This window comes from Hypomesus nipponensis, chromosome 23, assembly GCF_054491055.1.
Source record: "Hypomesus nipponensis isolate SF chromosome 23, ASM5449105v1, whole genome shotgun sequence".
Classification (NCBI taxonomy): Eukaryota; Metazoa; Chordata; class Actinopteri; order Osmeriformes; family Osmeridae; genus Hypomesus; species Hypomesus nipponensis.
The window spans coordinates 16,303,629-16,315,033 of NC_140383.1; positions in this window are offsets into that span (position 1 = coordinate 16,303,629).

An 11,405-nucleotide genomic window follows, 5' to 3' on the forward strand; every position below is an offset into this window, starting at 1 on the left:
CCGTTTGACCGTGTCCCTCGGGGGCTCATGTGGGGGGTGCTCCCAGAGTACGGGGTACCGGATTCCCTGATCGGGGCTGTCCGGTCACTGTACGAACGGTGCCAGAGTTTGGTCTCCATTGCCGGTAGTATGTCGAACTTGTTTCCGTTGAGGGTTGGACTCCGCCAGGGCTGCCCTTTGTCACCGATTCTGTTCATAACTTATATGGACAGAATTTCTAGGCGCAGCCAGGGCATTGAGGAGGGCCGGTTTGGTGGACTCAGGATTGGGTCACTGCTTTTTGCAGATGATGTGGTCCTGTTGGCTTCATCGGGCCGCTACCTTCAGCTCTCACTGGAGCGGTTCGCAACCGAATGTAAAGTGGCTGGGATGCAAATCAGCACCCCCAAATCTGGGGCCTGGATATCGACCGGAAAAGGGTGGAGTGCCATCTCCGGGTCGGGAAGGAGATCTTGACCCAAGAGGAGGACTTCAAGTATCTCTGGGTCTTGTTCACGAGTGAGGGAAGAATGCAGCGCGAGATCGACAGGTGGATCGGTGCCGCGTTTGCAGTGATGCGGGCTCTGCATCGGTCCGTCGTGGGGAAGAAGGAGCTGAGTCAAAAGGCAAAGCTCTCTATTTACCAGTCGATCTACATTCCTACCCTCACCAATGGTCATGAACTATGGGCAGTGACCGAATACAAGCGGCCGAAATGAGCTTTCTCCACAGGGTGTCCGGGCTTTCCCTTAGAGATAGGGTGAGAAGCTCGGTCATCCGGGAGGGGCTCAGAGTAGAACCGCTGCTCCTCTGCGTCAAGAGGAGCCAGCTGAGGTGGCTCAGGCATCTGATCAGGATGCCTCCTGGACGCCTCCCTGGTGAGGTGTTTTGGGCACGTCCCACTGGGAAGGGGCCCCGGGGAAGACCCAGGACACGCTGGAGGGACTATGTCTCTTGGCTGGCCTGGGAACGCCTTGGGGTCCCCCAGGGGGAGCTGGTGGAAGAGGCTGGGGAGAGGGAAGTCTGGGCCTCCTTGCTTAGGTTGCCTCCCCCATGACCCGACCCCCGGACAAGCGGTAGATGACGACGACGACAGCATTTTCACCCCGTTTGTCCAAAATTTCTAAAAGTTGGTACGCATGCCTTATATTGCTCATGGGGAACAAAAGAGTATCAAGAACCCACAATGTCGGCAGCATGGATATTTCTCTACAGTGACAATGTGTGAAATACATGTCTGTGTCATGTCAATTTGGCAATGGTTTGCAATGTTAAGGAGGAACTCGCCATTGCTGCCTGCAGCTATATTTAGGATTCCTCCGTCAGGAGGAAACCTATTGTTATTGTTAGTATTATTGGGGTGTGCTTGCCTTCGGCGAGCACAAACCATTGTTATCTCACATATATATTATTATTATTTCTTTTTGCCCCCCTAAAACTTTGTTAATATTTGGACTACAGAGACAACCTCGGTGTCAAACGTTTCGTTTTGGTAGCCATTGAGTTGCTTGTATTGGGATTTACGTTCCGTTGCATGGTGTAAGTAGAAATTACGTTTTTGTGGTGAAAAGTGAAGCTAACGGTGGCTAACTTGCTAGCCACAGTCACTGAAGTTGCTAACGTCACTAACGTCACGAAAACACGCGTTTTCGAGAACATTAGTAGGGAGGACAGACCAAAAATTTCTTATCAGTTTTGCTCCGTTTTTCTTTCAATTCCGTATGTAACCTAACGTAACTTAAACTAATCCGAAATCAGATTTTAGTTACCTCTATTAGTTTTCTCACAAATCCAGTTTTTAGGCGTGATTTTAGGTCATTTTTTGAAACGTTCCACCGCTTTAAACCTTGAGTTTTGTGGCACCGAGAAGCTGTCAAGCTCCCTTTAAGAACGCCATTGTTCTGCGTCACAGAGCTCTGCTTCTAGCCAGGGCAGGAAATATGACTTACATTTGTCATTTAGCAGATGCTCTTATCAGATTCTCTGCTCTTATCCAGACTTACATTCTTTGTACATTGCGAGCTAATGCGGTGTCCAGTACTTCGCTATAAATAATTATGTTAAATCGAGACCACAAATATGCAAATGCGTGTCACGTTTAGCATTACTGCTGTAATGTAAATTTTTGCCCACTTGGGGGTGTATTTAACGTTGAACAGGGTGTTTGTGTGTGCTTGTTGTGACATTGCCATTATTATTTTCAAATACCTTGATTTGAACACGTCTGTTTGTTTATGATGGACAAAAAGTATACACTAATCGTATTATAAATAATATACTTTATTTATAGGGATATGAAACTTATGGTCCAAAATGTAGTCATTGCCTGTGAAAAAAACCTACAGGTTGATAGCTCTCAGAGGACAATTGGGCACCTCTGCATCCATGGTGAAGGTTCAGGGGAGCAACTTGTATCTATTACTTCTATACTAGCTATGACAGTTTGGCTTAACAGGGAGTCACCCCATTACAGGGCCCCCTGTCTCATATCACCAAACTTTACTACTTCTAATCCTACCTGTATCTACTTTTATAGACATAGTCCGTTTTAATATTGCAAAGCTAAGTCTGTCCGTGCCGCACAGGCCCACTTGATCAGACAACCCAATGCTAAAACCAAACAAATACTATTACTACTTACCCAATGCAGCTATCAGATATTATGGCAGACCATTTGGCTTAACAGGGAGTCACCCCCTACTGGGGCCCCCTGTCTCATATCACAAAATGGTCCATCATGAATATCCTCAAGCTACCACAAAGCCTGAATATTACATACCAATAGCTAAATGACACACTGCAAAGCTAAGTCTGTCAGGCCCACTTGATCAGACAACCCAATGCTAAAACCAAACAAATGACTACTTACCCAATACAGTCTGAATATTACATACCCATTGCAAGACTACAAACCTAAATAGGTTCCTTTCACAGATGTCCGAGCTGAGGCGAGAACTTCAGCTCTTCTATCTGGATCTAACCCTGACAACCATTCCCAGGACCTATTCTGCTTAAACATGACCATACCCTCTAATGCTATTTTACTTGCCCTGAACTTTGATCTAATCAAATATCCCAAAATCTCTCTCGCATGAAACATTTGTTTTGGGCACTGATCTGAGGACATGATACTGATCTTCAGATACATCATCATACCATCCATGTTCCAAGTGGTCCGCTACCAACCTACAGCAAACTTTAACTAAACTAGCAAATACAAGTTCTAGAACTTGTTGAGTCATAGCATCAAACTCTTCTGACGTCGACTCCAACAACTTATCTAAGATGGGTCCTCTGTGGATGTCTACATCCTCAAACAGAGTGACCTCACCCTTCATAAACTGCCTGCTGTCTGCCTGCCACTCTCTAAGCTTTATAACAGGCGTTCTATACCTATCATTCATTGCTAATACATGTTCAGTAGGCAGGGCCGCCCATATATGGGAACACTTTCTGGGGCCCTGCCGTGGTGAGGCCCAGCCGCGATGCCAGCAATAATCATGTTTGTCCTAAATATTTTAAGAAATTATAACCAATTTTATTTTGAACTGAAATACTCACGATTAGGGCCTACTTAAAAAAGCAAACATAAACATTGTATTGTTGGCTTAACCGGTGAAGACCTCACCCTTTGTAAAGAGTGGTGCGAACGCAGGGTTGGACCAAGTGTTGATTATTAAACAGAGTCAGGGTACAGGACAGACTACACAACATAATGCTAGACCAAGTTAGCCGGTGACGATGCTAGACAATGGTTGTTGTTGCTTGCTTTCCAGTCAACATCGAAAGATGCTCCCAGCCAGGCTGCAGAGACCATCGATATATCTATGGCAGAGACGAGCAGCAGTAGCCACGATGCTAGCCAAGAGGAAGCTAGTTTGAGCAAAGCTGACACTGAGAAAGTGCATGTTCTGCATTGCTCATTGCTCTGAGGATATTCTGCACTTTACCTTAACCACTTAACTGTGGCAGGAGGAGAAAGGTCCTTAACCCTCGTGCTGCCTTCGGGTCACATGACCAAAAGGTTCATAACGAACCATCGTTGTGTTTACCCAATTTTACCCAATACAAAAGCAAATAAAAACAAATATATTTTCACCTTCGCAATGTGGGGGGTCTGAGACAGCCCAACAGTTAAAAGAAAATGCTTCATTTAGTTTTTGTATGCGGTAAAGTTGTTGCAAACGACGGTGGGTCACTATGACTGATGGGTCAGAATGACCCGAAGAGAAAACAAGAGTTAAGTAAACTCAAAATCATAAAAATGACTTGCGCTCCACAATGAGCCAGGAGAGGCTCAATCACAATACTTGCCATTGCGTGTGAAATGGCTAAACAAATTGACTTCAAATACATTATAAAAGACTTTGCATCCAGAAAGACAAGGAAGATAGCTGTATAATAGGCAAAGATGAAGACAGGTAAATTGCATTTTATACTAGAAAATGTGGTGTGAGTGTAGCAGATCTCAGTGTGTCAAATTGTTATTTTTATGTGTGTGTGTGTGTCTGGCCTGGCGCCACACAAGTTGTTAAGGCCTCTCAGTTATATTTATTAAACTTTATGTTTAAGTTTTATGTATAAAGATGTATTTGTTTTTCTATAATGTAGCTCCCATCACTGAGTAAGTCTCTCTCAGTTTACATGTTTTATGTAGAGAGAGAGCACACACGTACATGCGTTAATATAAGTAGCCTAAAGACCTATTAGGGGGGGGGGGCCATTCACTGAACCTTTTCAGGGGCCCAGCCATTTCCATTTCCCTGCCAGTAGGCCTACAGTGTTTGGTCATTTAAATTCTCTGTTTTGAGCTCTGATTTTACCTGCTCGAACACTTGCAAATTCCCTTTACATCCAACTTCAAGGTGATTTAAATGATTGTTTTTCCTCTTAATTTTTCTATGTATGTTACGTAAGCTACGTTGACCAGACTTTGTCTTTCCATCGATTTGATTAGTTAAAAGCGATTTTCTTTCTCAGCCTGGTATATTTTAAGCCACATATATTTACGTTCCTTAGTTGATTTATCTACTTCTACTATTTGGTACTCTATTTTAGTGGCGTTAACAATGCTAACTTGTTCCTGTAAACCAATTACTAAATCATTAGCTTCTCTAACATCAAAAATGTCATTTTGACTTGTCTCATCGGCATCATTAGACGCTTGGGCGGAGTTTCTACAACTTTCTACAACTACAACGCCCATATTATGGAGGCAGTAGCTCAAACACCACACCGAGACACGATTCTTTATCACTAACTCAGACTAAATTATTGAATCGTTTCATCAGTTTACTTACAGCAGTATGTACTCTGTTCCATATTTTATCATCAAAGTCATGTTCGTGGAGTTTAAAGTTATTTGTAATTAGCTATATTAAACGTTACAAGGTGCGCTGGCATTTGAAATACTAGGTTACGCTACATATGTCGATCATGATCCCATTTGTTAAGGTTTCTAATGGTAATTTATCACAAAATGATACCTAAACTTTTGCAAGTGGCTATGTGTTGCTCCCCCTCACCTATGAATGCAATTTCAGTAGTTCTTGTTTTTTATCTGCCATAGAATTTCTTTTCTTGCTAAATTGATTGCCAGAAAGAAAGAATATTCGCGCTTTTTTTTAAATAGTTTTGCATTTCCTGACAGACAAAAAAGGTAATGATTGGTTCCGATTTGTGCTACGTGACAACAACATTTGCATATCACAACCATGAATCATTTCGGTAGAAACATGTATTTAAAAAGTCACCAAGAGAGTGGGTTTTATATTACCAACGTTTGTTTTTTGTTCTGCACACTGTAAAGCGTAACATGTAAAGTGTCTAAAATATATATGTTTTAAACCAGTAACCATGACCGATACTTGCATCCACATACGGGTATATATAATAAGGCTAGTAGCTCACAGTATGATGTGAATCAGTTGATGTGAGCATTGGAAGCAGCAAGCGCGGGAGTTACAGAGGCTCAAAACGTCTGACGTTACAGGTTTCTGAAAGACTCATTCAGAGAGCCAGAACATAAAATGTATGTCTTTCGATTTTCTTTAAAATTTGACTGATGACGTCTTTATACGTAACCTAGCTTTTCAGGAAGTGTCAATGTTGTGCCGACATGCTGAAAAAAGTTACATGGGAAAAACCAACCTTTTTCTCAATAGAACGTTCAGATTTCAATGCTATGGGATTTTCATCAACATGACTTCAACTTGATTTTTCTCAAAATGTATATGTTTTAAAATCGACTAAACATACCTTATTTTGAAGAAAACAACCTAAACTTTCGTTTAAGATATGTCTCCCGGTTGTGCCGACCTTCTATGAAAGGTAGCCAAAGCAACAAAAACTATAAACATTATTTTCATGTACTTTCTCAATGTGCATTGCAACCAACATTTGATAGCATTAAGGGGTAAGTGTCTACATGTTAACTGGCATGTTTGTTTTTAATATTTCGCTAGTAGTCGCTAGTTATAGAGCTAAGAAAAGGACGTGGACCTTAAAATTCCGGTGCCAGATTTCTCAGTGGCGTTCTTAGCTACATTCAGGCTAACTTAGCATTCGATTCAATGCGTTTGCTACCGGCGTTCCACAGTATTTGACAGTTGGTTAGCCTTGGCCAAAAATGACGCGTTCTATTGTCCTCCCTAACATTAGTTTAGCAGCTTGTTAACTTCTGGGAGATGATAGGCTAACTAGAAACGCTACAAGCAAAGAGGCCAGGGTGATAACTATTTACCCATTTAACATTGTCATAAAAACAAAATTATGAAATATAGTGCATAATATGATATACGCATTGTTATTAAGCTAGTACATCTATTTTCGGAAAGAGTGGTCTGCGGCTGAGGCGTTAGCGTCATGAGTCATCATGACATAGCCTCTGTTGCCCGGGCGACACAGGGCATACATACAACATAATGCTACATCTGTTTTCAATCGTTAATTAAACATTCCTCACAAATACATTTTCGTTTTTGGATTTATTATTTTATTACATTACAAGTAAACAACTTGACTTGCCATGGTGATAACCATTTACTCATTTAAAATTGTGATACAAAACACTGAAATATGTATGCTGATGATTATAGTTACTGTAGAGCTAGTTGGCTAGACTAGCTCTACTTTCGTAAACGGTGTAAACAGTCTCCTATTTTCACAGAGAAGTTAGCTCTAGCTGTTACACCGGCACATCTCTGCTACTATCTGTTACCAAAAGTGTTAGACCGTAAGTTAGAGCTAGAGCTAACTTGCGACCTTGTAGTCTTCCGTTCCAGATTGCTTTGGCCTGGGGAGGTAGCCTACAGTACTGTACAATATACGAGTGGCAGGTAACTACAGTATAACCACAAATTAGTTAGCCCAACTGTTAATCTTACAGCTAATTTTCTACCTTTAGTCGTCCGTTCCAGACCGCTTTCGGGAGGTTACTTTACAATTTGTCCAGCCACCAGATAGTGCCGTACTTTAGTAGCCAGATATATATAGCACTATATACATTACATCTCGTCAGCTTTGTTGTCTTTGAGCTGTTGGTCAGCTAGAATACAAAGTCATTCTTTACAGTCAAGTAAGTTAAATGTTCGGTTTACATAGTTATAGGCTTACACATTAAAACAGATCAGAGTGGTTTACAAAGATGCCTTTTACATTCATACGTTTCTGAACTTACTTTTAAATAACATAAAACATGTAGTAAGATGCTTTTATTAATCAGAATGACCTACACCAGCTTGCAATCGACTTTTGGGTCGGGACCCACCATTTGAGAAACACTGTCCTACACATAAACAAATGCAATAGACGTCCCATAGCTTACACGGGACCCTTTCAATACAGCAAAGATGGGTGTTCATTTTTGAATAATTTGTGTTGTGTATTGCATTAAATTCGATGTGTTTCTAACCAGGTGCAACTAAATTTATCTTCCAGACCTGCCGTAAAAAAAATCTACTCTTCCCGGACAAGCCTTAGCTACATGGCTAGACTGTTGATACAGATCAGAATCCATCATATCTTGGACACTCAAAATCAGCGAATCTTGCAGCCAAATCAAGTAGCCTATAGGCCTTTATATGGCTACAAACTTCTGCTCGGTTTCTAGCTGGCTACTTCTTACCAAGTTACAACTTTGTTGCACGAGCATTCTATGTTAGCTACAAACTTCTGCTGGGCGTCTAGCATATGTATGGTCTAGCTGGCTATTTAAGTAACAACTTTGTTGCAAGAGCGTTCTTTGTCTACATTGCGAGCTAACAGTGTCCGGTAATGATGTCGCTATAAATAATTATGTTAAACCGAGACCACTAGTCTAAGCCCTCAAAGAAAATGTAAGGTCAAAGAAACAAAAGAAAGGTTTGAGGTTACTCTGAAAATTATTAATAAAATAGGCTTGTAATAATAAATCCCAAATCCTTCTCTAACTAGGCTCCTCTATCATGCATAATGAAACACGTTTTTTAAGTAATCAATAAGCCTACGCTTTCCCTCATTACTCAAATGATGCCATTCAGGGCGTTAAAATTACATAATAGGACGAGTGTCTCAGAAATAATATAGAGCTATATTTGTCTTCAAGGCCAACCAATGAGAATATTGTGAATAAAAACAGCACAGACACAGGCGGCAAATAAACAGGCAGATGTAAGCCTTGCATTGTTTGAAAAAGAAGAAGCAGGAAGCCAGCTAGTATATAAGAGGCAGATGTTGGATCATATCACACCATGGAAAACCAAAGTCATCCCCACGTCTGGATCGTTGGCAGCTCGTTGGTCTACTGGCTTGCGCGGCACGCGGAGGAGGTCGGACTGTACCCCGACCTTGCACTGGAGTGCCATATTGAATGGGTAGGGGTGAGGGGCATGAGGTGGGCAGACCTTCTGCCTAAGCTCTGTGAGAAGCGTGGCATATTCCCAGCCCGGACATAATGGTGCTCCACGTTGGGGGAAACAACCTCGGCCAACTGACCGGGCTAGACCTGACGAGGCAGATGAAGCGAGACCTGGGGGCCATCATGGAGATGTTCCCAAACACTCTGCTGGTGTTTTTGGATATCCTGGAACGCTGCGTCTGGAGGTATCAGAGGAGCACCAGCGCTTCTAGTATCGACAGGGCAAGACGTCGAGTCAACGCAGCCATGTCTAGCTTCCTGGCCGACCGTGGGATGGGGAGCATTCAACACCCCCAAATAAGACACTGTTTTGTGTGGATGTACCGACCTGACGGTGTCCACCTTGATCACGTTGGAAACAATGTGTTCTTGGTAAACATCCAAGACGGTCTCTGACGACTCCTGTGCTAGCCACAGCACACACAACAACGGCTCTTATAAGGGCCACCCAAAATGTAAAAAAAGAGCTTTTAGACCGTTCAAAGTGCCGTTGTAATTTTACAACCATGGGGCAGGGACGGACTGGGAGTAAAAATAGGCCCTGGACTTTGATCCAGACCAGCCTACCAGAACCGGTCCCGTATACACCACCACAGCGAGCTCCCTGCTAATGCATCCACATTCTCTGCCTGATGTGATGCTTTGGGACTTCCACGCTTAATGTGAGCAAATTATTTTGGCTGATTTGAGCGAAAAGTAGTTTTTGAGCTTGATGTAAAACAAACAAACATAGCCTTTCGTCCAATTGGTAAAACATTGTGTAGTGAAGGTAATTACGTTTACGTTTCTTAACCTGGTTTTCCATCTTTATATTGTCTCTTTAGCTAACTTTCGTTCTGTCAGTGTCGCTGTTGTGTATATAAGCGGCACGAAGGGTTGCATAGACATTCATTTGGAATAGACCATGTTGCTCAATCTTCTTCCAACATTTTTATTAGTAGTAAAAAATTATGGGTCGGAGGGCCAGCGGCCCTCCCAGCGGCCCTCCGGCCCAAAAGTGCTTCGGTCCATCGGGTATTCTCCCGATGGCCAGTCCGCTACTGCCATGGGGTCTTAAAGGGTTAAATCGCACCATCTTTACATCTTTGATGTGTGTCATAAAAAGCGGTGTCACGTAGGCTAGGGCTAGGCATTGCGAGCTCAGCTCACGGTGTCCGGTAGGCTACTCTAGGCCTATATAGCGAGCAACTCTACATTCATACGTCTCTGAGCTTACTTTATAATAACAGAAAACATTAATATATTGACGTTGATAGGCTACATTTAGATGCTTTTATGAATCAATATGTCCTACCACTTGAGAAACACAGTCCTACACATAGACAAATGCAATATTAGACGTCCCATAGCCTACAACCTCATAACCAGGTGCAACAGTTGCCTTGAGAGGATTAAGGAGTTGAAGAAGCAGATGCTGTGTCTTCCTCTTGTTGGGCAACCAACAAGTTGTTTATATCTGATTACAATTTAATAAGTTACCTAGCGCTGCATCTCCATGAGCTACATTTGGCCTCCTTCTCTTCCAACCAACCAGTATCACCTCTCCTCCATCTGAGTGATGCATGTCATTTTTACAAACTTATTATCAAGGGAACACAATGGTCAGAACTGCAGTCATACATCTACATGCTTTTTGAAATATTTAAACACCAGGAGAGTATGGGCAGCTGGGGCAGCCGCAAGCACACCCTCACAATTTCCCCAGAAATTGTATGCTCTCTAGTTATTATTATTCTAGTAGCATGGAAGTCAATGGCAGCCCCTAGACCCCTTCGATAACTTTTTGTAAAATTTGTCACTCATTAAGGACAGTTCCTTCTATAACTACACCAAGTTTCATGTCTCTCCATTAGACACATATTTTCTTAAATGAGGTACCATTGGATTCCCTGGATCAAGACGAGTTCAACGCACACCATGGCGTCAATTTCCGGTTAAATAGATTTTCTGCTATTTCCGGTTTTATCAAAAACATTTGAAAGCCTACTCCTCCCACAATTGTTGTCAAATCTTCTTCAAAATGACCAGAGATGACTTTCAGACCAAGCCTCACAAAATGTATTGAAAATAATTTTGATCCTCACAACCGTTTGTCCGGTACAGCCAAATTCGGCAACAAAGCAACCAAACAGGACATTGGATCAAATCTCAGAAGATATTTGAGATATCAAAACCAAAGTTGGCACATCGGTGGAAGACACTACTTCATGTTACCATGTGAAAAATTGACTTAATATCTTAAAAAATGACTGATATAAAGCAAATCGAATGTATCGCTAACGCTAAAATAATGCTTTACACATCCACCGGTCTTAAACGGATACTCTGATACAATCAGTAGTTCATATGAGAATGTTTAGTATTCAAATCTGAAAAAAAGTTGAATGCAAGATGAAAAGTCAATTGTTAGTGAATATTTTTAATATACATGCTTGGCTAATTTCAGAAGTTTTTTGCAAAATCCTCTCTCCCCTCCTCCTGCGTGCTCCAAATCCTCACACACACTCAGCCTGGGCTGACCAAGCCCCCA